Below are 24652 nucleotides of genomic sequence, written 5' to 3'. Positions count from 1 at the left end.
ACTTGAGGTTAGTGAGTTTGTTATCAGCTTCTGGCTGAATATCGATTACAGGAAATAATTAAGTGAGTAATAAACATTTACCTTTAAATTGTACTTCTTGTAAAGATTTTCAAGCTTTTTATAATTATTATGTCTCATTAACCTTTCAAAGAGAACTGTGCTGTAGTGTAGTGAACCTTTAGTGTAGCATAAAATCAGGTGAATTCACTAAACCACTGAAATTCTGTGAAATTACCTAGAAAACCACACTATACAAAGCAGCTATGAGTTCTGAGAGGTTACATGTTTGGAAGTTCTTAAACCCCTCCTGACCACATTCAGTGTGTTTGATTTCTCAAGATATTAACCTTTGCTCTGCTTATTCCTTCATTCATTTATTCACTGTTTACTGAGCACCTATGTAAGTGAAACTGAGCCCTGATCTTTAGCATAAAACTCGTTTCCTACTTGAGAGACCTGGACAATCCCAAGAACGGCATGTGAGTTGTGTGTGTTCAGGAGATCAGAAAACTGGCCTCCAAGAGCGAATGTATATGTGAGGTGTGGCGGTAATAATGATGGTAAAGATTCTCCAGATTCCAGAGGTCTCTTGATACTGGAGGCAGAGGTTGTGCTCAAAGTCTGCAGTTTTGCAAAAACAAAGGCAGAGGCGTTCTGTCTGACCTTCTCCATGTCCTTCTTAATCAGCGCTAACGTTGGACAAGCAGCTTTTGTCTATTTATTCCTGTTTTATAATAAATATAGACATGAGGAAGATGGGCTCCTCACAGAGTTCTTCAGTCCCCCAACACAGACTTTGTGTCAAGCTTCTTCATTCCTAGCACCAAGACCCCCTCATCTGGTGACCCCAAAACCCTTTATCTATGACAAGCCCAATATTATGCTAAAGGGCCCAGGACTACAAATATTAATTAAATAAACCCACTGTGTTAGAATTCCACCTTGGGTTAGAATTCACACAAGGAACTGAGGTAATGAGAAAGTTGTAGTGCAAAGTAATAAGTGCAGTAAAGGGACCCACGCACGGACATTAAGGAGATATGCAAATAGATGTCCATAATCAGCCTGGATGTGGTCAGAGAAAGGTCCCGAAGGACATGACATGAAAATTCAATCCTTAAAATTGAGTCTTGATGTATAGAAACTATGTCCTTACTGATCATCTGCGTGACCTTAAACACTTATACTTAGTACCTAAGCTCTCTCAGCCCCAGTTTCTGCATAAATTTATTATTGGGATTAACTTAGTACTGACAAATAGTAGACAATTGATAAAAGTTAGTTCTCTTTTTAGTGTTGACTTGTGTTGCCGTCTTACTTTATTTTGTGTCTATAAATATTACAGTAGAACATCCATAGTTGACCACCTACCTACATTGACCACCTCCTTAAGTTGACCTAATTTTCATAGACTGCACATGCACTAGATTTAGGTATCAATACAGTAGACCTAGTTGCTTATGTTGACCAACTCCATATGTTGACCAGTTTGTTATAGTTCCTTGGGTGGTCAACTTACATAGGTCCTACTCTATTTGTTCTTTACCTAGTTGGAAAATAATATTCTTTTATGAAAACTATTTTGAATTCTTTGTAGCTGGCTCCTATCTAGAGGACCAAATTTCATGTCCCTGAAAACTATTATCTTTACTTGAGGGTAGCAGAAAACTTGTAAACTCCAGGAGCACTAATGGGGAAGTAAGCAGTTAAGTCTAGCATGTCGATCAATCCAGATGTTCCACTGATGGTTTTCCAGCCATCTGTCACTTTCCTTGGTCAAAACTTGCTCCTAATTTAAGAGACAAATCTATCCAGAATAATCATTTTAAAGGTATCTTTCCCCTTAAAGTCCCTTATGGCATTCTGGTGTTGTGAGAATTATATGTTTACTTTAATATAAATAAAACAATAATAAGTAGAAAAGTAAATTGAGAAAGCTATCAATGTTTAAGGACAGTATGCCACATGGTATCCAAAAATAGAAGAAACTTAAATGATAAATAAGTGGAGAAGAATAGTGGTCTGATACTCAATTTGATCTCCCATCTTTGCAAATGGCTATTCCAAGTTCTGTTCCAAAATGGTGTCAGGGCTTTCACTGCTGTCATCAATTGCCATCAGCACTGCCTTTAACTGACATAATCACTGATTGTTACAATTAGTGCCCATTAGTATAGAGTAAAATTAGAGTCTCAGTCATATAGAATTGCCCATTATGTCCATAGAATACGCAAAGTTCATCACTTATAATTAACATTATCAGAATGAATTCAAAAGAAATTATGAAAGACCTGTCACTTTATAATGCTGTCAGGTGAATATCAGAGTTGATGTACTAACTGTCAAAACTCAGTGTTCCGCTATTGAACACCCATATTTTAGGTGTAGAAGTATGGAGAATTAGAGGAACAGTGTGTTTAGAGGATTGGAACTTTGAGGGGACCAATAGACAGATGAGATACATTGTTGAATAGCAGAAAAATATATGGACTGCATTTGATGTAGCTAGCTTCTTTTATAAAGTTCTTTCTCCCTTTTTAAAAAATTTATAAGCCAAAAGAAGTGCTGATGCAATGGTAAAAAAGGCCAATGTGAACATAATTTTTAAGCCTTGACATTTTAATTACAACAGAAATTATCCCATTATAATATTCTTGTGATAATGATTGTTAACACTCGGTTCTAAATAATTATATTTTAAATAGAAGACTGAGAAGTTAAGAAAAAATATGTGACACCTGGTCCTTCAGGTTTCTTTTCAGTCATGTGGTGACCAAGAGGCTGGATTTGCTAAGATGGTAGAGCAGAAGGTAAATGGAGCTGTGGAGCTGCCATTCCAGGCTTTTCCTCTGTATCAAATGTGAATTATATTTGAGCCAACATTGAGAATATTAAGATAGCAAGAGAAAAAAATCCACTTTGTAGACATCAATAGCTGTGGAATCTTATTTACTTCTTAATAAGATGGCACAAATCCCATATAGATTTCAAACATTTTTACAAAATGTTTGCTATAAAAATTATAAAGCTGGGTATGTAGCACAAAGGTTCCATCCAATTTCTAGCGGTACACTTTTAGTGTTTACATGCGTATCTTTTCAGGCATTTTCTATGCATATAAAAATGTTCGTATATTTTATTTATCTATTTATAATATGTATTTTATTGAAACATAAAAATTATTCATATTCATGGAGTACAGTGTGATCTTTCAATACATGTATACCATGTATTATGATCAAATCAGTGTAATTGGCATATCCTTCACCTCAAACATTTATCATTTCTTTGTATTTGTTACATTCAAAATTGTTTCTTATAGCTAACAGAAAATACAATAAATAATTGTTTAATATTGTCACCCTACAATGCTATAGATCACAGCAATTAATTCCTTCTCCCTAGCTATAAGCTTATATCCATTAACCTATCCTTATCTCCTACTCCCCCATACCCTTAACAGTCTCTAATAACCGCTACACTGCTCTCTACTTTTATGAGATCAACTTCTTTAGCTTACACATGAGTGTGATAATGTCACCTTTTGTCTTTCTGTGCCTGACTTATTTCACTTAATGTCCTCCAGTTCCATCCAAATTGCTTCAAATGACAGGATTTCATTCTTTATGGCAGAACTATATTCTATTGTGTATATATACCACATTTTTCATTCATTAATCTGTTTTTCAAAGAAGACAGAGAAGTGGCCTACAAGCATATGAAAAAAACGCTCAACATCACTAATCATCAGAGGAAAGTAAATTAAAATGAGATGTTATCTTCTACCAGTAAAAATGGTTATATTAAAATATCAAAAAATAGCAGATGGTGGTGAGGTTGAGAAGAAAAGAAAACTTTTGTGTACTGTTTAAAGGAATGTAAATTAGGACAACTTCTATGGAAAACACTATGAATATTTCTCAAAAAACTGAGAATTGAACTTCCATTGGATCTAGCAATCCTACTACCAGGCATCTACCCAAAGGAAAAGAGATAATTATATCAATTATAAGAGGGACTTTACCTAACAAATGCAATTAATGTAACCTGGTTCTTTGTAACCTCGATGAATCTCCCCTCTCCCCTCCTCCTCTCCTCTCCTGCACTTCCCTCCCATCCCCTGCCCTCCCCCAACCTCCTTTTCTATATTTTCCTTTCCTTTCCTTTTTTTTTTTTTTTTTAAATCTATTCCTTAGAACCTACAGTATAACGTTGGGTAGAAGTTTTAAAATATATATATTTTTTCCAATGGATAGAATTATTTTATTTTTATTTTAAATTAAAATGAGGGCATAAAATGTTAGATTACATTGTTTTCAATTACAAGGTAAAGTTCAAGCTGTAGTTGAGCCCTTCACCCAGGGGTGTGCTGAACAACCTCACATTGTTCATTTTAGGTGAGATCCCACCAATTGCCCTCTCCCCTCTCTCGCTAGTCCTCTCTCCCTTGCTAGGCTATATTTGTGTTTTATCATTTCTTTGGGCATGTAGTTGTTTATATATTGGTTTCATAATAGTATTGAGTGCTTTGGAGATAATTTTCTTTTCCATTCTTGAGATCCTTTACTAAGAAGAATGTGTTTCACCTCCATCTAGGTAAACATACAGGGTGTAAAGTCTCCATTTTCTCTTATGGCTGAATAGTACTCCATGAATACTATTCATGAATACATACACCACAGCTTGTTAATCCATTAATGAGATTAAAAAGCTGGGTTAATGGGCGCTTGGGTTGCTTCCACAAGTTGGCATTCTTGTTGGGCCTTGTCTTAGTTCAGGTTTCTATAACATAGCACAATAGATTGGATGCTTAAACAACAAACAATTATTTCTCACAGTTCTGGGAGCTAAGAAGTCCAATATCAGGGTCCCAGTAGATTTGCTATCTACAGAGAGCCTTCTTCCTCTTTGCAGATGACCATCTTCTCTCATCTCCACATTGTGAAAAGGGGGCGAAGGGAAGCAACCTCTCTTTCTCATTCCTCTTTTTATAAGGACACTAATCCATTCATGGGGCCTCCACCTTCATGACCTAATTATGTCCCAAAGACCCCATCTCCAATCCACAATATTGTGGATTGGGGATTTTACATGTAATTTGGGTGTTGCACAACCATCCAGTTCATAACAGTCCTGATTTTAGAAGGAAAGTACTCTATCATTTTCTGTTAATTATGTTAGTTTTGAGGTTTTCATAGATGTTTCTTATTAGGTTAAAGAAGTTCTTTTCATATTTGTTGTGAATTTTTCTGTAAAATCATATAAGATTTTGACAAAAAGGTTTTTCTGTTATCTATTGAGATGATTTCATAGAGTTTGTCCTTTGTTCTATTCATGTTATTACATTGACTAATTTTTGACTGTTAAACCAATCTTGCATTCCTGGAATACATCCCACTTGGTCTTGGTATATATTCCAACATACTTGCAATCATATTCAGTTTGTCAATTCCTTGTTGAGGATTTGTCCAGGAGTAATGCCATGTAGTTTTCTTTTATAGCAATGTCTTTGTCTGCTTTCATTATCTAGGTAATCCTAATCATATAAAAGAAATTGAAAAGTGCTCTATCCTGGGTGGCATCTGTGGCTCAAGGAGTAGGGTCCCAGCCCCATATGCCAGAGGTGGCGGGTTCAGACCCAACCCTGGCCAAAAAACTGCAATAACAACAACAACAACAACAAGTGTTCTATCCTCTTCTAATTTTTGGAAGAGCTCATGAAGAGTTGACATTAATTCATCTTTAATTTTTCAATAGAAATCACAATTAAACCAATCTTAGCTTGATCATTTCTTTGTTGGAAGGTTTTAAATTATTAATTTAATAGCTTTTCCTGTTACAGATCTAATCAAATAATCAATTTTAAGTCAATTCTATGCAGTTTATATGTTTCTTGAAAATTGTACATTTCATCTATATTATCTACTTGGCTGGCATACAGTTGTTCATAATAATCTCTTATTATCCTCTTTTACTTCTGTAAATGAGGACTTTGCTCATTTGTATGCTACACATGTTTGAAATTCTGAAACTGTAACCCTTTTTGCTTCTTTCTTTATCACAACACTAAATCAATGCTGCTAATTATACAGATTTTATTGAAGAATTGTGGTGAACTGTAGGCAATTAGAGTTCAGGCATAAAATAACTCCAATTTGAATTTCAGATAGGCTTCCTATAAATTGCATGAATCAGAATACCTGAGTTTAAAAATTGGTTTCATCACTTATTTGCTGTGGAGCATTAAATAATAATAATGGCTAACACTCTTGTGTTCTTGTCCTCAACAGGACTGTTTCTATTGTGGTATCATTAAACATGACATTATATTTTTCTTCAATGTATTTTCAGGTTTAGCTTTTTTTTTTCTCAATTTGTTGTGGTCTAATGTTTCTGCTTTAATATTGACAGTTTCCTTTCTTGGTTCTTGAATCTTAAACTTCTGTAACTTGTCCTCATACTGTGTTAATTCATGTTCCCTTGACAGAACGGTTTTAGTTCTTTATCCCAGGAAAACATTCATATAAATATAGTATAGCCTTTTTCTCTTGCCTGATAATATAATTTCATAGACTTTTGCTTTTCTCTATTTTCTTTTATATTATTTTACCAAGTCATACTTCATGATATTGATTCTGTTTTAAGCAAAATCTATATTAATTTTCAAAACTACTAATATGGGTTTCATTTCCATAATTAAACGCACACATATATTAGTTTCCTTCTCTCCCTCTCCCTCTTTTTCTTTCTTTCTTCTTTTCTTTCTTCCCTTTCTTTCCCTTTCCTTCCTTCCCCTCAGCCATAGCACTTCTTAACAATCTCTATCGCCTTATTTTTCTTGAGTGTCTACATCTCTTCTTTGAACAATACTCCCCAACACTTACTTCTGAATAAGAAATTTGTATTGTTTTATGTAATTCTTCTCGTAAGTTGTGTCCTTAATATATTTTTCTTATTTAAAGTTATTGCTTTGCATAGGACTAATACTGGGTACATTTGCATATTATTTCTCTTTAAAAAGGAAAATTCTCTTTAACCCCACAAATACAGATGAGTTGAGAAAATGAACCGAGAAAGTCAGCATCTCTTCTAGTAAAATACTAGAGGGGGGTTAACTTATTTTTTAGTAAAACTTGCTGTACATTTGAACCTAGTGAACCTAGGTGAATAACTCTTCCAAGCTTATCAGATTTACTTGTTAAGATAAATAACTTAACCTGGTAAAAAGACTGCATCATGTACTGTAAACAATTTTTGTTTGACCAGCTTTTCTTTACATCTGTTCATTTGACTTTTGGCAGCACTATAGAGTTGTTCATTGTGAAATGCTCTTCTCATAAATGTTTTACCATTGTGTTTGGGGCGGGGATGGAGGGTGCGGTGCATGGAAAAACCCTTCCATTAGTATTTTTCTATACTGTTCTTTTCTGGGTGGGAGTGGGTTGCTATAGAAAGGTTTTCTACTTCACTTACTCATATATATACTCATTTCTCATCACTCCAAGGAAACTATCATTTGCATCTTTCAAGATGTTCTAACTTACTGCAGAAAACAACACACCCTCCCTGAAGAGTATGTGTTAGTTGACAGTGTGCCTTAATTTTATTCTTCATTCTATTTGGCTGATAATTTTTATCTTCTTAAAACATAAAATTTTCTTCTTTTTAAAAAATCATACTTCTTGTGGCACAACTTTCAGAGAATGACTCTGCTATCTTTTGCCAGTAGTCTTAAAAATGGGACATTTTAATACAATAGTACACAGACATAAAATCGTTCTTCTATTACTTATATTGTCAAGCAAAAATTGAGACATATTTTGCAGTGCCCTTAAAATAATAAAGTTTTAGTCTTCAGCTTCATTTGACAGAATAAATTTCTCAAAGGAGAATCCTTTGTGGAGAGGATCTTTCCTTTCCCCAGCTGTTGAAAGCACAGTGCTTGAGAGCTGGAATATATCTCATCTTGTGCATGGCTGTGATGAAGTTCAAGTTACTTATAATACATACACATACACAAGAGCTTGCCTTTGACACCACCGCCGAGTTTCTGCTTTATCAAAAAGTCATCCCAGATACCCTCTGAGAATAGAATATACCTGCTTTATAAATTTGTTGGATTTGCCATTGTTTGCATTAATAACTATCTCAATAAGTCATCTTCATTCTTGATTTCTGTGAGGTTGGGCCATCACTAAACCATACTAGATTTCTCCAGGGGTAAGTCAGGCCTTCCTTCCTTATAACCTTCGGCCCCTTTGTCAGCTAATTTTCCTCATTCAGTATCCATCCATGACGTTGTTCAAGAAGGGGCAGCCATCCAAGCCTTTATCTGTTTGACCCAAGCAAGAGAGTTGTCATATCAGAGAAAACAGCCACAGCCCCTTGCCACTGCAATGGTCAGAAGTTTATAGTTCAGGCTTCTCTTTGCAAAGGATCATCAACATCAACATGTTGTTTCCAGGGTCATAAATTTGCAATGCGATGAAACATAACCAGATGTTGCCAGACGTGAACTGACTCATAAAGCAGCCTCTCTCCTGCTCTTTCTTCCCAACTCAGAGAAGCTGGTGTCCATTTAGTTCTTCATACCCAGATTGAGGGGGTTAGTGGTCAAGAGTGAAGTCAGTCATGTTGGGGATTAATGATATTTTTCAAGCTGAATAATGGTGTGATCATTTTCATCTACTCTGCAGATATTTTCTGTTACTTGAGCTCCCTGTGGCGTTTACTTTGTGCTTAGACATAATCTTGTTTTTTCTTTTAGTTGTTGCAATGGTAACTGTCATGATGCTGTTCTTCTTGCATGTAGTGATGGGAGAAAATGATGTGTATATCTATAGTAGGGACTCATACCCCCTAGATCTAGAGCTTGATTGTATAGGATTCCAATTGTTTCAAATGTGTTAGGACTTGCTTCATTCATTAAAATATGGTCAGTTTCAAGAAACCTTCCAATGTGTACTCCCAGAAATAGAAAATCTTTGAAGTTTGGGGGACTTTTACCCATTCTTCTCATTCCAAGTTGAAGCAACTGAGGCCATGGAAGTTAAACAAATCATTCAAGCTCAAACAGTATGTTACTCAAACCCAAAGCTGCAGCTTCCTCCCCGGGCATCTTGATGCACATCTATAAACTACAAGTTTATTATCTAGACATGATATAGATACACAGTTCCCTTTAGATGTAAAGCCAGGCAAAATTTAAAGCAAAATTCAGTAAAAGTAAAAATATATTTTTAAAAAATCAGATGTAATAATCATTCATGATAGATTGTCTTTTTTCTGAATTCTAGTTATCTCTTTTATATAACTGAAATTATAGTAACAATATATTACTCTATCACAACACTGTTTATAAGGCATGTTGATTAAGGGTCCTCAGAAAATGTCCTTTGAATTTTCTATTAAAAAGGTCTACAATGTTATCTAGTTTATAATTTATGTAAAAAGTTTATATTTTCTTTCCTTTTGCTCTTGGTGTCATGATTAACATCCTTTCCGTAGCTTATAACACTGAGCAATTGGCTCTTTTTTTATGACCAGCAGATCTAAGGAGGGATGGAAGAGAAACACAGCTGACATGAGAATCAGACTTTCTTGAGTACAGTAATGATTTGATTTCAAGAAAAAGAAATGCTACCAAATAATTAATATATCCTGCTTCTGCTGTTGTTTGATTTTGTATCATTCATGTTATGTTTAATTTAAGTCTCTTTAATTTCTATAGGTTTTTTTCCAACAAAAATGTTGATTTTCTTCTTTTCTTTCTTCTTGTTTTCTTTAGTTCAAAATCTAAAAGTTGCCTTTATTATGTAAGTTTAGCTTTTTCTTAATATCTGAAGAAGTTCAAATTTTGTATTGAACCAATCATTTCTTACCTGGAGTATCCCACAACGTAAAAATTCTATTTTTGCTTTGTTTGTGCTAATTACTAAAAGTAGCTTTAAAAATTATTTAGGAGATTGGTTTTCAGTGATTAGATTCAAGTGATTTTAAAAAACATGGGAATCCTTGTCTATCCCTAGAGATTGTGATTATATTTATGGAAGGTTGGGCCCAGGCATAGGTATTTTTCTAAAGCTCACAGGTTATTGTAACATGTACCCAGAAATGATGAACTACTAATGTAGTGCAACCATTCATTAATGAAACGAGATTTAAAAAACTTGAAGTTTACTGAAAGTCTGTGGCTTCTCAAAGTAGTCAGCCCAGGTGCTGCTGGAACCCAGCTCTTTTCCTTCTCCTTTCCCTAAAACATAAAGCAGAACAAGCCTGTGGCTTGTTCCAGTGCCTCGCACAATATCTGGCACAATGCAGGTGCTTAACAAACATTTGCTAAATGTTGAATTAATAAATAATTACACAAATGTCAGTTGGCTTCGTGTGTCTCATTTATCCTGTGATTTCAATGAAGTATCAATCCGAATCCAAAGCATTTAGGGTAAAGAGTGTTGGTTTTGGTAAAAGCCCAACTTCCTTTCAAAGATGCTAGGAACAGTATCACATTTTTAGCTCATAAAAGAATTTCCGGTTACCATGAATGGAAGTCACCATAACATTGAGGGTAGTGCTCAAAGGAGAGAAGTCAGTCTTCTGAGCATGGTGGATCCCAGAAGGGATACTATAACAGTTTCCATGTGCAAGTATATAAATGCAGGAAAGATTATTAAATGTCAACAAGGATTCAAAAAGGAAGGCGCTCAAGGCTCTTAGGAACCAAGGCCTGCCTGTTGTGACTGCTAATCCAAGTGAGTTTGGGTTAAAAGGGGTTAACAGCCCTCTGCTGTAACACATGATTGGTCTTTATGAGGTTGAAGCTCTTGTCTGTTTGAGGCCTACAGATGATGCTAAAGAGCCAATAATGACAGCAATTCAAAGCAATCTAATTATGCAAACGGGAGGCTAAACAATTTCATCATCCTTAAATTAGATTGTCCTAATGAGATAAAGACACCAATTAATCCTGAATTAATTTCAATAGCCTATTTCAGGCAAACACTTTAATATGCAAATGTAAATGAGAAACAAAGCCTACTGTAGAATGCCAGAGTTCAGAACCTCTCTCTTCGCAGCTGCGGTGGGTGTAAATAGTGCCTAATGAGTTTGCATGGAAAGACAGAACCAGTCGAAAATTTTAGACTTCATAAAGCACAGCCAGTGCCTCAGGTATCCTGGATGTGGTCTGGAATCAAACGTGAAAGGAGGGATTTTGCAGGGTGTGTTGTTTTAAGGTAGGTGCACACGGCTGGTGTCATACATACTCTTCTCTAGCAGAAACTGGCAGTCCATGCAGCTCGACACTCAATCATGTGTGTGCATGTGTATGTGCATGTTTGCATGTCTGTGTGTGGATGAGTGTGTGTAGGGAAGGGCAGGTGGAGGTGAGAATGGTGAGGGGAGGGGAGGTAACAGGGGCAATGAGAAGACACTTTTTAATGAGTTGGTATTTAGAGAGCCAAGTTATCATAACATACATCTGGACAGAAGTCTCCTCTGGACATAGAGTTGATTTTTAATTAGTGACCACTTAATCATTTCAAATTAGCCATTCCCAACCCATTTAATATTTCTAAATAATTAATTTCCTAAGTAAGACATGGGAACTGATTCAAAATCGGAGGGGCCTACGCTGAATTCAAAGGTCTGTGATTTTAACCCTAACTGGCTGGAGAGCTCCTCAATGGGCTAATTCCTTTTACAACTACCAAAATATCACCACAGGTAATAAGCTGGGTTATCTCTTTCTTCTAGAAAATGAAGTGATAACTGATATTGGGAGTGACTCCAAAGTGAAATAAAGAGAAAGAGAATAGTACTCTTCAAGGCTGTCAACATTAACTTATCCTTTCTGGGTCCAGTTTTAAACAAGTGAGGATGGTGATCTATTTTCCTAGTCCTCGTGACACTATAATCTAAAGGCAGAAAAATAATGCCTAGGGTTGCCATGCAAAGGATAAGGTGCCCATGGAACCTTTGGGACATACTTAGCTAAAAAATAATCATTACTTATCTGAAATTTAAATCTAGCTAGGTGTCCTGTATTATTATTTGCTAAATCTGGCAATCCTGATATTGTCAGATACACAATAGGGATTCAATAAATGTTGAACAAATCAAATCACCCTTTAATCAGATATTTGAAATGTCATTTGCTAAGAAGTATTTAATAAATATATTTTGGAGTGTGATTCTTTATTTTCAGGGTTGGACTAAGATGCTCTAATTAAAGCTGAGCTATTTTAACCCTTGACTATCCCCAGAGATGCCTGTCTCACTGCACAGATATTGTCCTCGAGGATTCATAATTGGGCCTGAAGAACCAGAGTTACACTTTTCCAGTGCATTAATCTCTGATGTGTAAATTCAATATGTACTGAAGGACAGCAGCTACTTCCAGGTAGAAGAAATGTTGTATAGTGGTTACTGACTTCAGTGTGCTGAAGTCAGGCCTATTTTCAAACCTTTTCTCGAACAATAAAGAACTCAGGAGAATTCCTCAATCTCTCTGAGCTTTAATGGCTTCATTTGTAAAATGGGTGTATCTCATAAGGTTGTTGTAGGCATTAAATTACCTACTATGTAAAGCATGAAGCAAGTGCTTAATAACTGTTTGCTAGTAATGATATGAGTTGGTGATTGAGTATTAGAGAAAGAAAAACTAAAGACATAAGAGAGAGAAATAGACCTGCAGAGGAAGTCAAAATGAGAAACGGCAAGGACACCTCCTATTCCTCAAGGCTTCTCTAATTCCAGCATTAGAGACTTTGTCCTTGATAGATCTGATTCCCTCCCATAGCGGCCCTACCTCTTCCCTTTCTTCTTAGGTTTAGTTAATTCTAACCAAAGGAAAGATATTCAAAATTTTATTAGTCTTAGTGGAAATTTAGGCTGATTGTCCAAGTTAAGAGCTGCCTTTTAGAAGTAAACTCCCAAGTATTCTAATCTCTATGACTAAAAGGATAATCAGACTCTTCCTTAACTGTCCACCTTTTCTGGACTACCAAACCATGTTCCTCCTTATTGTTTCTTTCAAGCTCCTCAGGCACAAAATCCAAAAATTCTATCACCATTTTTAAATTTCAGAGTCATCTTTAGATGGAGTGACTGTATTTTATACTGTGAAAATTGTTAACATGTGGTCTGGCAGCATGTGTGTACTTACGGGAAACCACAGGACAGAACTCTCTTAGGAAATCTAGGATGTATGGTGCCTTACTTCTGGATATTTTGCTTCTGCTTAACTCTAAACTATCCCCTGGCTGCCAGGTGAGTAGCACTGCCTTGGCATATTCTAATTTGGTGGGGATCAAAGTGTAGAGGAATTCTCTTCATAATCCTTTCTCCAGTTTATTTTCTTGATAGGATAAAAGGTAAAGAATTGTGGATCACCTAATTCACAGATCTTCCCCTTATCAATTCTACTTGGGGTTTGGGAGAGTGTTGCTAACAGTCTTTCTCACAATCCCTTTGTCCCTAATTCTGCTTCATTGGTCTCTGAGGCAAAGGTGAGTCAGGAGTTCCATCTTATCCTGTCACTCTCAACAAAACATGTTAAGGCTACACCTGAGAACTATTTTGTGCCAAGTGACCAGACTGGGTAACCAGAATTTAAAGATGAATTTAAGAATCATCAAGAGTTTCGGAGCCTAGAGGGGAGAGCCTATGTATAGTTTCTTGCACAGCAGCAAGACAGACTGTGACAATGCAGGCATGTGAGAAGAACAAATCCAACACCACAAAGGAAACGAGAAACTCTGCCTGGAAAGAACATAGCTTCTTAAGAGATGGGTATAATTGTCAACCTAGACAAAATACCTGATTATTCCCAGGTATAAGAAGCGAGGTGATAACGCGGTTGGGAGTTGCAGCAGAAGTTAAATGTCTTCGATGGGTTGGTAAAGCTGCTTACCAGCTGCTATTTCTGAACTTTCACATAATTCTATTGAAAATAAAGACAAGAAGATAAGGAATTAGTGTAGTATCATTATGATGCCTCATCCCTCTCCTTTCTTCCCCCTTCTGTCTTTCCCCTCTCCTCTTTTCTTTCTCTTCTTCCTCCTCCTCATTGGTCCAGTGAAAAAATTGCTTTAACTATTGGCATTTGCTAATGTTGAAAGTGTGTGATTATCAATAGAGATAATACCGACAGACATTCTACATATTGAAGAATGAAATTTGTTGCCTTAGAAACCAGAGCATGTGTATGAACAATACCCTACTTGGGTTGCTGAAGATTGTACTCCTACCTATAACATCGCTATTTTGATTATGCATTAATTGTCCTCATTGTAATGAGTTAATCGATTAACACTACAGAGATCTCCTATATATAAAAGTAGTTCATTAAAACCGGCACAAACTTACGTTGTTGGTAAAATAAAGTAAAATGAAATACATGAAAGTGGTTTGTAAAATACAAAATGCCACCAAAAGATGCCAGTTACTTTCTTTTCCTGCATAATAACAAGTAAATGCAATGGCTATTTCCCTACATTGGGAAAAAAGGCCCCCAAACTTATTTTTATGACTCCTGAAAGGGAATCGAACCATAGTCTGTTTCATGTTACATATAGAACTCACTACCCTTGCCTCTATTGTACTTGAAAACTCTAGAGCTGTAACAGAATGCCAGTCACATTTTATGGATGAATGTGAGATGCTATTCACAGATCACTGTTGTGAGATTAAGTAGGGTAGAGTTATTACAGCAGATCAACACATCCTGGCCACCAGACCAGATAGACTGCTGTTTGATAAACCTAATAAAACAGTAGAGCTTATTGATACTGCTGCTCTACTAGGCTGAAGCAGCCTGAGATTACCTGTCCTCTGGCATTGAAGCTGAACCGAAGGCAGAATAGAGTAACAGCCTAGTGAAGCCAGCTGTCTCAGCAGCTCGGGTGCTCTTCATTTCACAGTGCCCCTAATTCATTATATTCTGAAATTTATTCTGAAGATAAGAATAGCTTTTTGATTAATGTCCTGTGTTGATGGGGTAAATTTGTGCCTTTTATTCCTCTCTGAACACTTGTTGTGTTGGGCTTGGCAGGACATTACAAAAGGGGATAAGGATTTGTCACTGAAACTCTAGTCTACTCAAAGCACATGTCAGACTAACAACAGTTGGAAACCTTGCACAAAGATGTCTCAGCTAGCATATTATTATTGCTTTTCTTTTTCTTTCTTTCTTTTTTTTTTTTTTTTGAGACAGAGTCTGTCTCGCTTGGTAGAGTGCCATGGTGTCATAGCTCACAGCAACCTCTAACTCTTGGACTCAAATGATTCTCTTGCCTCAGCCTCGTAAGTAGCTCGGACTATAGGCGCCCACCACAAAGCCTGGCTGTTTTTAGAGAGGAGGTCTCGCTCTGGCCCAGGCTGGTCTGGAATCTGTGAACTCAACCAATCCATTCACCTCAGCCTCCCAGAGTGCTAGGATTATAGGGGTGAGCCACTGCACCTGACCTTATTATTGTCTTTTCTTCTAAATAACAGTGCTATGGATTAATTTTACATATTTTCACTAAGAAAGTAGTTTAGTTAAATTAAAACCATAGAATTAATAATAGCATATATTAATTTATTTATTAATACATTTGTCAAGCCATGAAAAGGAAACATCATTTAAGCAAGCATCCAAATGCATGAATGCAATGATTTGTAACCAAAAATAATTTTTTATTTCCCTAACACTCAAACCTGTTCCTTTTTTCTCCATATCATTAAATATCACCATTGTCTAATCAGTCCTTATAACCTAAAACCCAGGTACAATCTTTGATTTCACTCCCTTAACAAATTCATTCCAATACTGTCTATTTTTTCAAAATACCATCAAATAACTTATTGGGATGGTGAGAGAAATATTTTTGGTTCAAATGAATAAGAATTCCATTTCTACATTATTTCTTACTTGAACATCTGACATAGTCTCTTATCTTGGTCCTGTATGCTATCCTTTTTTATTTGTTTGTTTAACATAGTAGCCAAAGAAAACTTCTTAAAATCACTGACCAGCAGATACTTAAAATGTTCCAAAGTCATCCCATTAAAACAAAGACCAAAGTTACCTCCTCTTGCAAATGATAAGGTGTCTTGGGTATGATAGTGGTTGTCACTCTCTTATTTATATGACTTGGTCATTTAATATATGGGGAAGTATGCCTGCCTCATTTGATGGGGTCATTTTAAAATCAGGACCAGAGGGGCGGTGCCTGTGGCTCAGTGAGTAGGGCGCCGGCCCCATATGCCGAGGGTGGTGGGTTCAAACCCAGCCCCGGCCAAACTGCAACAAAAAAATAGCCGGGCGTTGTGGCGGGTGCCTGTAGTCCCAGCTGCTCGGGAGGCTGAGGCAAGAGAATCGCATAAGCCCAAGAGGTAGAGGTTGCTGTGAGCTGTGTGACGCCACGGCACTCTACCGAGGGCGGTACAGTGAGACTCTGTCTCTACAAAAAAAAAAATAAATAAAAAAATAAAATAAAATAAAATCAGGACCAGAAAAGGCCCTGAATAGCCAATGTAACCTTATGTAATAAGAACAAAGAGGGAGGCATCATCTTACCAGATTTGAACCTGCTATAGTAACAGGTTCAAAGCTACAGTAACCCAAACAGTATGGTACTGAAGTCTGCACTTGCAAGAGATACAAAACACAATATACAAGATAACAAATGTTATTGTTATGTACTGTTACAATTTTAATACAGTTTTTTCCTATCTTAAAATGTGTATATATTTTTGGCACCTCCTCTGTGTGTGTATTTTATTTATAAAAAACCAAAAGTCATCTTGCTCTAATATTGTAAAATCAGGGTATTTTCTTGCTCTGTAGATCTATTTGAACTTGATATTTTAGCTTTTCCATCATTACCTAAAAGCCAACAGTGGCTAAGCTTAAGGGTCATATAGCACTGGGTATTTACTCAAAGGCACAAATAAAATCACTACATGAGATCTTACAGAAAGAAAAGAGGAAGCTACTCACCAAATCTTGGAAAAAATCTCAACTTCCATTGGAAAAGGATGACAAAAGGAACTTCAAGTAAAAGGACCACGTTTAGTTCATAATCTAAGAAAATGTAGTATTATAAAACTGAGGAAATGTCATAGCTTTTTGTAATGAGAAGATTAGTAATGACGTTCAAAAGAGCATCTTATTCTTCTTAATTTGGGGATTGAGTTTGATTGCTAGCCTCTTCAGGTAGTCAGAAAAAAATTGTATGTGACCTAAAGTATCAACACGATCAGTAGAAGATAAGTGTTGTCATGCAGTATTACCACAAAAGGTCAATTTCTCAATGCCCTTATACATTTTATTGTCAAGATAAAATATAGTAACTTCTGCTTAATGGGCATTTGGTTTGAGCCTCCATTTCTGAATGCATTAATCCATGACTTTTAGCTTCTTTTTCAAAGTAGCTGCTTTTTAATTAAGGCAGATATTTGATTTTGATAAACCACTATGCAAATAACGTTGTTGTGATATAATAGTTGTACAGATATCAATGCCCTGAATGAAACATATTTGACCACTGGTTTTCATGAACTGAATGTAAATAAGACATTGCTAAAATAAACAAATAAATATTCAGCTTTTCTACTAAACTTCAAGGGACACTACACATGTGCTATCTATTTAGAACTGTATATTTCTGTATAGACAGATGATTCTACAACTACCTATGTGTGTGTGTGTGTACACACAATACACATTAGAACTTTTTTCTTTTCTGAGACAGAATATCACTCTGTCACCCGGGGTAGAATGCCATGGTGTCACAATTCACAGCAACCTCAAACTCTTGGGCTCAAGCCATCCTCTTGCCTCAGCCTCCTGAGTAGCTGGGACTACTGGCCTCCCACACTATGTCTGGCTAGTTTTTTCTATTTTTTAGTAGAGAGGGAGTCTCCCTTCTGCTCTAGTTAGTCTCAAATTCCTGAGCTCAAGTAATCCACTCACTTTGGCCTACTAGAGTGCTAGGACTACTGGCATGAGCCACACTGGTCTACATTAATTGGGACTTTTATTTTTATTTTTATTTTATTTTTTATTGTTGGAGATTCATAGAGGGTGCAATAAGCCAGGTGATTGGTTCATGTACAGCAGTTGCCCAGCTTGAAAGATTTTCTAGAACACGTCTGTTCTCTGTGTGTGATAAGTGCCTATATTTGGTTACAAACATCTAAATCCTAGAACCTAACTGAATCAAATAAATAGTTTCAATTTTAATTAAAATGATACTCCAACTTTGTAAAAATGACCCTTGGAAGACAGAAAGTGACCCAGAAACATTATCTTTGTCATTCCATCCCAGACATCTCTCAGGTAGATTTGTAACTCCTTCGTTCTGAAATGCAGTCATACACAGAATGCCAGGGAAAAAATGCATTTTCCCCTTTGAAAATGTCACAGGGCATCCAGGCAATCTCTTTTAGTTTTACCTCAGCAAACAAATGTCCACTGATCAATATAAATGAGGAACAGGCACACCAACATCAATAGGAAATGACTTTTGTGAAGTACAATTTGATTCATGACATGCAGTGGCCCTTACCAAGTTCAGTTCTATTATCAGCTTAAGGGAAGAAGATATCATAAAAGGGGACTCCAGATGACTGTCATTTTCAAGTGGGGTGTTCTTAAGTTATAGACTTCTGCCACCTCAGAGATAAATGACTGGCTGCCCTTGACTGACCCTGTCTTTAAAGAAGGAAAGGCTGTCTTTACAGACACAGGGATGTATCCTGGAAAACTTTGAAAGACATAGCATTTAGAGACAATTTTATTTCTTTATCAACAGATAGTTCTCTATTTCACTTCTCAGGTTTTTATCACTTGCTGGCATATGTGTGGAAATGAGATCATGAGGTCTCAAGAATTCTTTTTCCTTGGCCTCTTAAAGACTTAGTCTATTGACAGTGTAATCTTGTACTTCGTGGAGGTAGCGAACATGATGATGTCATGTCCCCAAAGGCAATGCTTGACTTTGTGCTTGGTGAGCAGTCTGAAATTATTAATTATTTAACAATCACATTCTGTTTTCTTCATGGCGTTTTTAATGGTAAGAGAGTGAAATAACCATTGTGTGATACTCAGTCACTTGTGACATTCTTTAGAATCTTGCTGTGTAATGGAAAATACTTTGTGCAAATCTTGCTCAGAAAGGTGGAAAAGTATATGCCAGTTTCAGCAGCTGTCACGTGCCCAAAATAATTTTATAATTAGTTTTAAGAGACAAAACAGTAGAATGGTTGACATGTAGATCCGCTAGCCACCAAGGCTGGCTTTATATCCTGGTCCCATCCTCACTAGTTATCTGAACTCGGCCAAGTGATCAGCTTCTTTCTGTGCCTATGAAGCTTCATATGCAAAAGAAGGAAACGAAGACCTATTTATATGTTGTTATGAGGATTAGATGCAAGAAACATTGAACAGTGCCTTCCACATACTCAGAACTCAGTACCCATTAGCTGCTTCCATTCATCATCCTTCTTTTTATTATTACCACCACTCTTATTAGCAGTGGTAGTATTATGGAAAGTCCAAGCACATACTTCACCAAAGTATTTTCAAATTGAACTTCTCTAAAAAGTAATTAGGCTACATCCCTCATTTGCAAATGGTGAAGATTATGCATGTCCTGAGAACACTTTCACAACTGGAGTTTTATGTCCAGATTCTGGTATCAGAGCTTGACAACTGATAAAAAAAAAAAAAAAAAAGAAAAGAAAAGAAAGAAAGAAAAAAAAAAACTGCTTCTAAATTCTGCCCATATCTGCTTCATCCCTCTTCTATATCCACCATTGATAAACTGTATCTTTGAAATAAATGAGATGAGGTTTACAGGCTTCTTTTCTTCATTGTTTTAAAACACATAAAACTTCATGTAGATGGCATGGTGGTATGAGGTAGGAAGGTTGTTTTTTTAAAAAAGGAAATATTTCTTTATACGTTGCCCATATTGGTCCATAATAGAAAACATATTTTACACTGTGATCCAGCACCCATATGTGTATACAGAGGCACCAAGAGCTTTGATGATGACTTTCTAACAATTAGATGAGGGTGACCCCTCTGGGTGGGAAAATTAGAAAAAGATGCCATCTCTCATAGACACAGCCCCTGGAGCACATGACTTGGTGTATGTGAAGACAGCTGTATTATCTCCCATGACCCAAGGCTGGGTGCCACTGTACCCCCACTGCACAATCATAATGTAAATGTATCGGTCTACCCATTTCTCAAACAAATGTTTCACGCAAAATATTTCTCTCACTTTATAGAACGCACTCTAATAGTATCCACCTTTGTAAACACAGTCATGATCCTTGAACCAAGTTTGCAACTCACCTGGGGTCACTCTTTGGAATTTGGGAAACACTGTACCCAGGGGGCTATAAAACTAGAAAACGCAGATGTGATTGTTGATTCTTCAGTTTACTAGCCATGTCTATGGGCAAGTTTCTGAGCCTTCCTCAGCCTCAGTTGCCTTCTCCATAAAAATAGAAATGTGAGTGTGGCTATTAGGAGACTGATGTGAGAGTAAGTGCCTTCATTCTTACATGTAAGATACTGAGAAGGCGGCCTGCCCCATAGTGGCTATGCTAGCTCCTTTCCTATTAGTGATTGACATTGCATGTTCACTGAACCTCCTTTTCAAATTCACTTCTTTCTCTATTACTACAGTGCTGAATGGTACAAAGAAAAGTAGGGCATGGAAATATGGGAATGGGATGGCAGCAACAGTCACTCAATCTGGTCCTAAAAGTTTGAAAGCAACTATGCTGTTGCAGGCAGGCCCAACTGTAGAATATCCTTTTCATATTTCCTCTCTTCTCATGAGAAGACTTACCAAAACTTATGAGCTTTCCCTCATGAACTCTACATGACTGTGCATGAAAGTGTGTTGTAAATTGCAAAGCACTATGAAAATATTTACAATGGTTATTCAACAAGCATTTATGGAGCAATTGCATGGGTCAGGCATTATGTAGTAAGCTTGGAATGAGAGATTGTTTTCTGGAGAAGTCCTAGAGAAATAAGACTTATAAATAATTATAACAATTTGATGCCTCATAGGTAAAGGCATGAATTGTGTCCTATGGAGACTAGAGCAAAGAACAAAGCCTAGAGAAATTGACATTTAAGCTGGGTCTTGAGTAAGGCAGAACATTTCAGTCAAGCCCAACCACGGGACTTTTAGCTGTGTTCTACTGATGAACCATTGCTATTATGATCACAGTCCGTGCTGAAGTGAGACACAACTCATGGGGCTCTCTGGATTTCGACAAATTTTAATCTTGCTGGAAATGAGGTTTAGGAGGTAACTCTGGATTGGGAAGATGAGAAAAGAAGAGTAAATAGAGGCAAGATCACAAAGCACAAAATTTACAACTTATTATGTTATCTCAAAGTTGGCTTACTAGCCCCTGTGATATGATTTTTCTTAACTTTAATAGTTTCATTTCTGCCTCTGTCCTAATTTCTTATGACCAAAATGGAATCATAACTGGTTAAGTAGGAAGTATTGAATGCAATAGATTAAAATTTAGTTGCTTTAAAAGGAGTTTGGGAATTTAGGATGTGAATAAAATGGCTAACATGAGATGATATAAAGTAGAGATAATTAGGGTACATTAGCTATATAATTACCTTTTGGATGAAATCAAGTAGCATATATTATTCAATTAATTACATTCAGGTTTTTGAAAATAATATGTATTTAATAGAAAAGTGTCTTCTGAAAAAAGAAAGATATAGTCAAGCATTTTTCATATCCAAAGTCAGATGTAAAACACCAAAAATCAATCCGTGAAATATGATCAGTAAGACACACATTAATACAAACATACACATAAATATGTGTGTATATATTTGTAATACATATTGTATATAATGATATTAGCCCCATGTCCACAATATATGTTGCCTTCTGACATTACTTACCGTACTGTTTGCCAAACAAAATATCCTTATTTTTGTGTAGTCAAATTTATTCATCTTTCTTGAATGATGAATTCTAAATATCTGAATTCTAAGTCAGAGTTAGAATGTCCTCTTTTATGCTTAAGTTATAAAGGAATTAATCCATGTTAATTTTCAGCACATTTATAGTTTCAGATATATATTAAATCCCCCAATCTGTTTACAGCTAATTCCTCTGTATATATAGTGTGGTAATGGTTCTAAGCTATAGTTTTCAGATATCTACTTATTTTTTAAAACATTTCTGAAAAAGTTGTAACTTTGGTCCAATGATTTGGGATGCCACCTTTATCAGACATGGAATGTCACTATACACTTCTATTTATGGATCTCTCTCTGTTCCATTTCATTGATTATTTATTGATATGTCAGTGATATATTATTTTCATTATTAGGATTATTATGGTATATTTTAATATTGTATAATTATTTCTTTTCAGTGTCATCCCAGATATTCTTGTGTGTCTTTCATAGCAGGTTTATTGGTTCATAAAAACAATTTATGGCATTTTATATTGGGATCTTCTTGACCTGATAACGTTGAGATAGTCTATCCAAGAACAAGGGATGTTTCCCATTTGTGTGTTGAGAGTGCCTCAAACTGTCTTAATGTAAATTTTGAACATTTTAAAGTATTTTTTTAAAGATTTTAACAGTTTTATTGCTGCTGTTATACAAATGAGGCTTTCTTCTTCCATTACCTGGCTAAGGATTGTGCATGTAAGTTCATGTCTTCGTATCTTGCTAAATTATTTTTGTTTGCTTGTATTAGCTTTGACATTGATTCTTAAGGTATAGTGTTGTTCACCCTGCCCCCACCCTCCTAGCCCAGGTCCCAGGTAATATCAAATCATCTACAAATGGAGACACAATACATTCTTTTGCAGTTCTTATGCCTCTAATAGTTGTCTTTTCTAATTTCATTGGCTAATGCCTCCAATAACCCATTTAATGATAATAGAAGTAGTGGGCAACCTCGCCTTTTCCCTACCCTAAGTGGGTATGCTTCTATTGTTTTCCCATTATGTAATATGTTGACTTTAGGATTAAGGAGAACTCTATCCATTCCTATCTTCACAGTGTTTCTATAAAGAATATATCAAATTATCCTAAGACATTTTCACCATCATGACTTTTTGTTCTCCTTAAATGTATTAAAATGAACATTACATAGTAGATTTCCTAATACTAAATCATGTTTACATTTCTGATATGAACTCCTCTTAACTATGGTACATTATTTTCTTAATTTGATGTTAGAGTCTATTCGGATTTTTACATCAATTTCATAAATCTATAATTTTCTTTTACTTAGCTATATTTATCTACCCTAGGTATATCAATGTTATATTTGCTTCATAAAAAATTGAAAGTTCTTCATTTTCTATGCTTTGAAATAATTTATGTGACATTGGAATAATCTGGTCTCTAAAGTTTAGACAGAATTTCCCTCTGAAACAATCTAGGGCTGACAGTTTTTGTGTTTGTTTTTATTTTGTTTTGTTTTATTTTTGGTGGAATAGCTCCTTGATAATGTCCCACATTTTCTTTGTGGAAAATGGCCTGTAAAATTTTTTGACTCAAGTGTAATCAATTTTTGGAAAGACAAATTTACGTGTGCATTCAAATTTATTTGTATCACATTCTATAAGTAGATGGATTTTGTGTTTCAATAGATTTAGGAAGTACAAAAAGTTTTTTTGTCATATGGCTGAATTGTATAGTGAAGTATGGGCTTTTAGTATTACCTGTCACCTGAAAATTGTACATTGTGCTGGATAGGTAATTTTTGATCACCACCCCCTCCCACCTTTCCCCTTTTTAAATTTCTAATGTCTATTGTACCATTCTGTATAACCATGTGTACCCCCTGTTCAGCTCACACTTGTGAGAACATGCTGTATATATTTTTCTGTTCCTAAAATACTTCACTTAGGACAATGGCTTGAAATCGGTTTCAGTTGCTGTAGAAGACACTATTTCATTCTTTTTTATAGTATCCTATGGAAGGTTTGTGCTAGTGTGTGTGAGTGTGTATACACTGAATATACACTATACAAACATACACAAACACCACGTTTTCTTCATATATTCATCATGTGTTAATGGGCACATAGGTTGATTACACGACTTTGCTGTTGTGAATTGTGCTGCAGTAAGCAGATGTGTGCATGGATCCTTTTGATGTGGTGACTTCTACTTTGGGTAGATACCCAGTGGTAGGATTGCTAGATCAAACAGTAAGTCTACTTGTAAGTAGTAGGATTGCTAGATCAAATGGCAAGTCCACTTGTAGTTCCTTGAGGAATCTTTCTACAGTTCTTCACAGACATTGTACTAATTTACATTCCCATCAACAATGTATATGTGTTCACTTTTCAACACTTCAGCAACAGCAACTATTATATTTTGACTTTTTCATAATGGCTATTGTGACAACTGTAGGGTGGTATCTCATTGTAGTTTTAATTTGCATTTACCTGGTAATTAGAAATGAGCACTTTTTGATATGTTTGTTGATCGTTTATATATCTTCTTTTGAAAAATATCTGTTCATGCCTTTTACCCACTTTCTGATGAGTTTGTTTGTTTGTTTTTTGCTGATTTGTTTGAGTTTCTTATAGATTCTAGATATTAGTCCTTTTTCAATGTATGGGTTTTATTTTA

Source organism: Nycticebus coucang, chromosome 10 (assembly GCF_027406575.1).
Source record: "Nycticebus coucang isolate mNycCou1 chromosome 10, mNycCou1.pri, whole genome shotgun sequence".
NCBI lineage: Eukaryota > Metazoa > Chordata > Mammalia > Primates > Lorisidae > Nycticebus > Nycticebus coucang.
The sequence above is the reverse complement of the archived record's forward strand: the minus strand, read 5'-3'. Positions refer to the sequence as shown.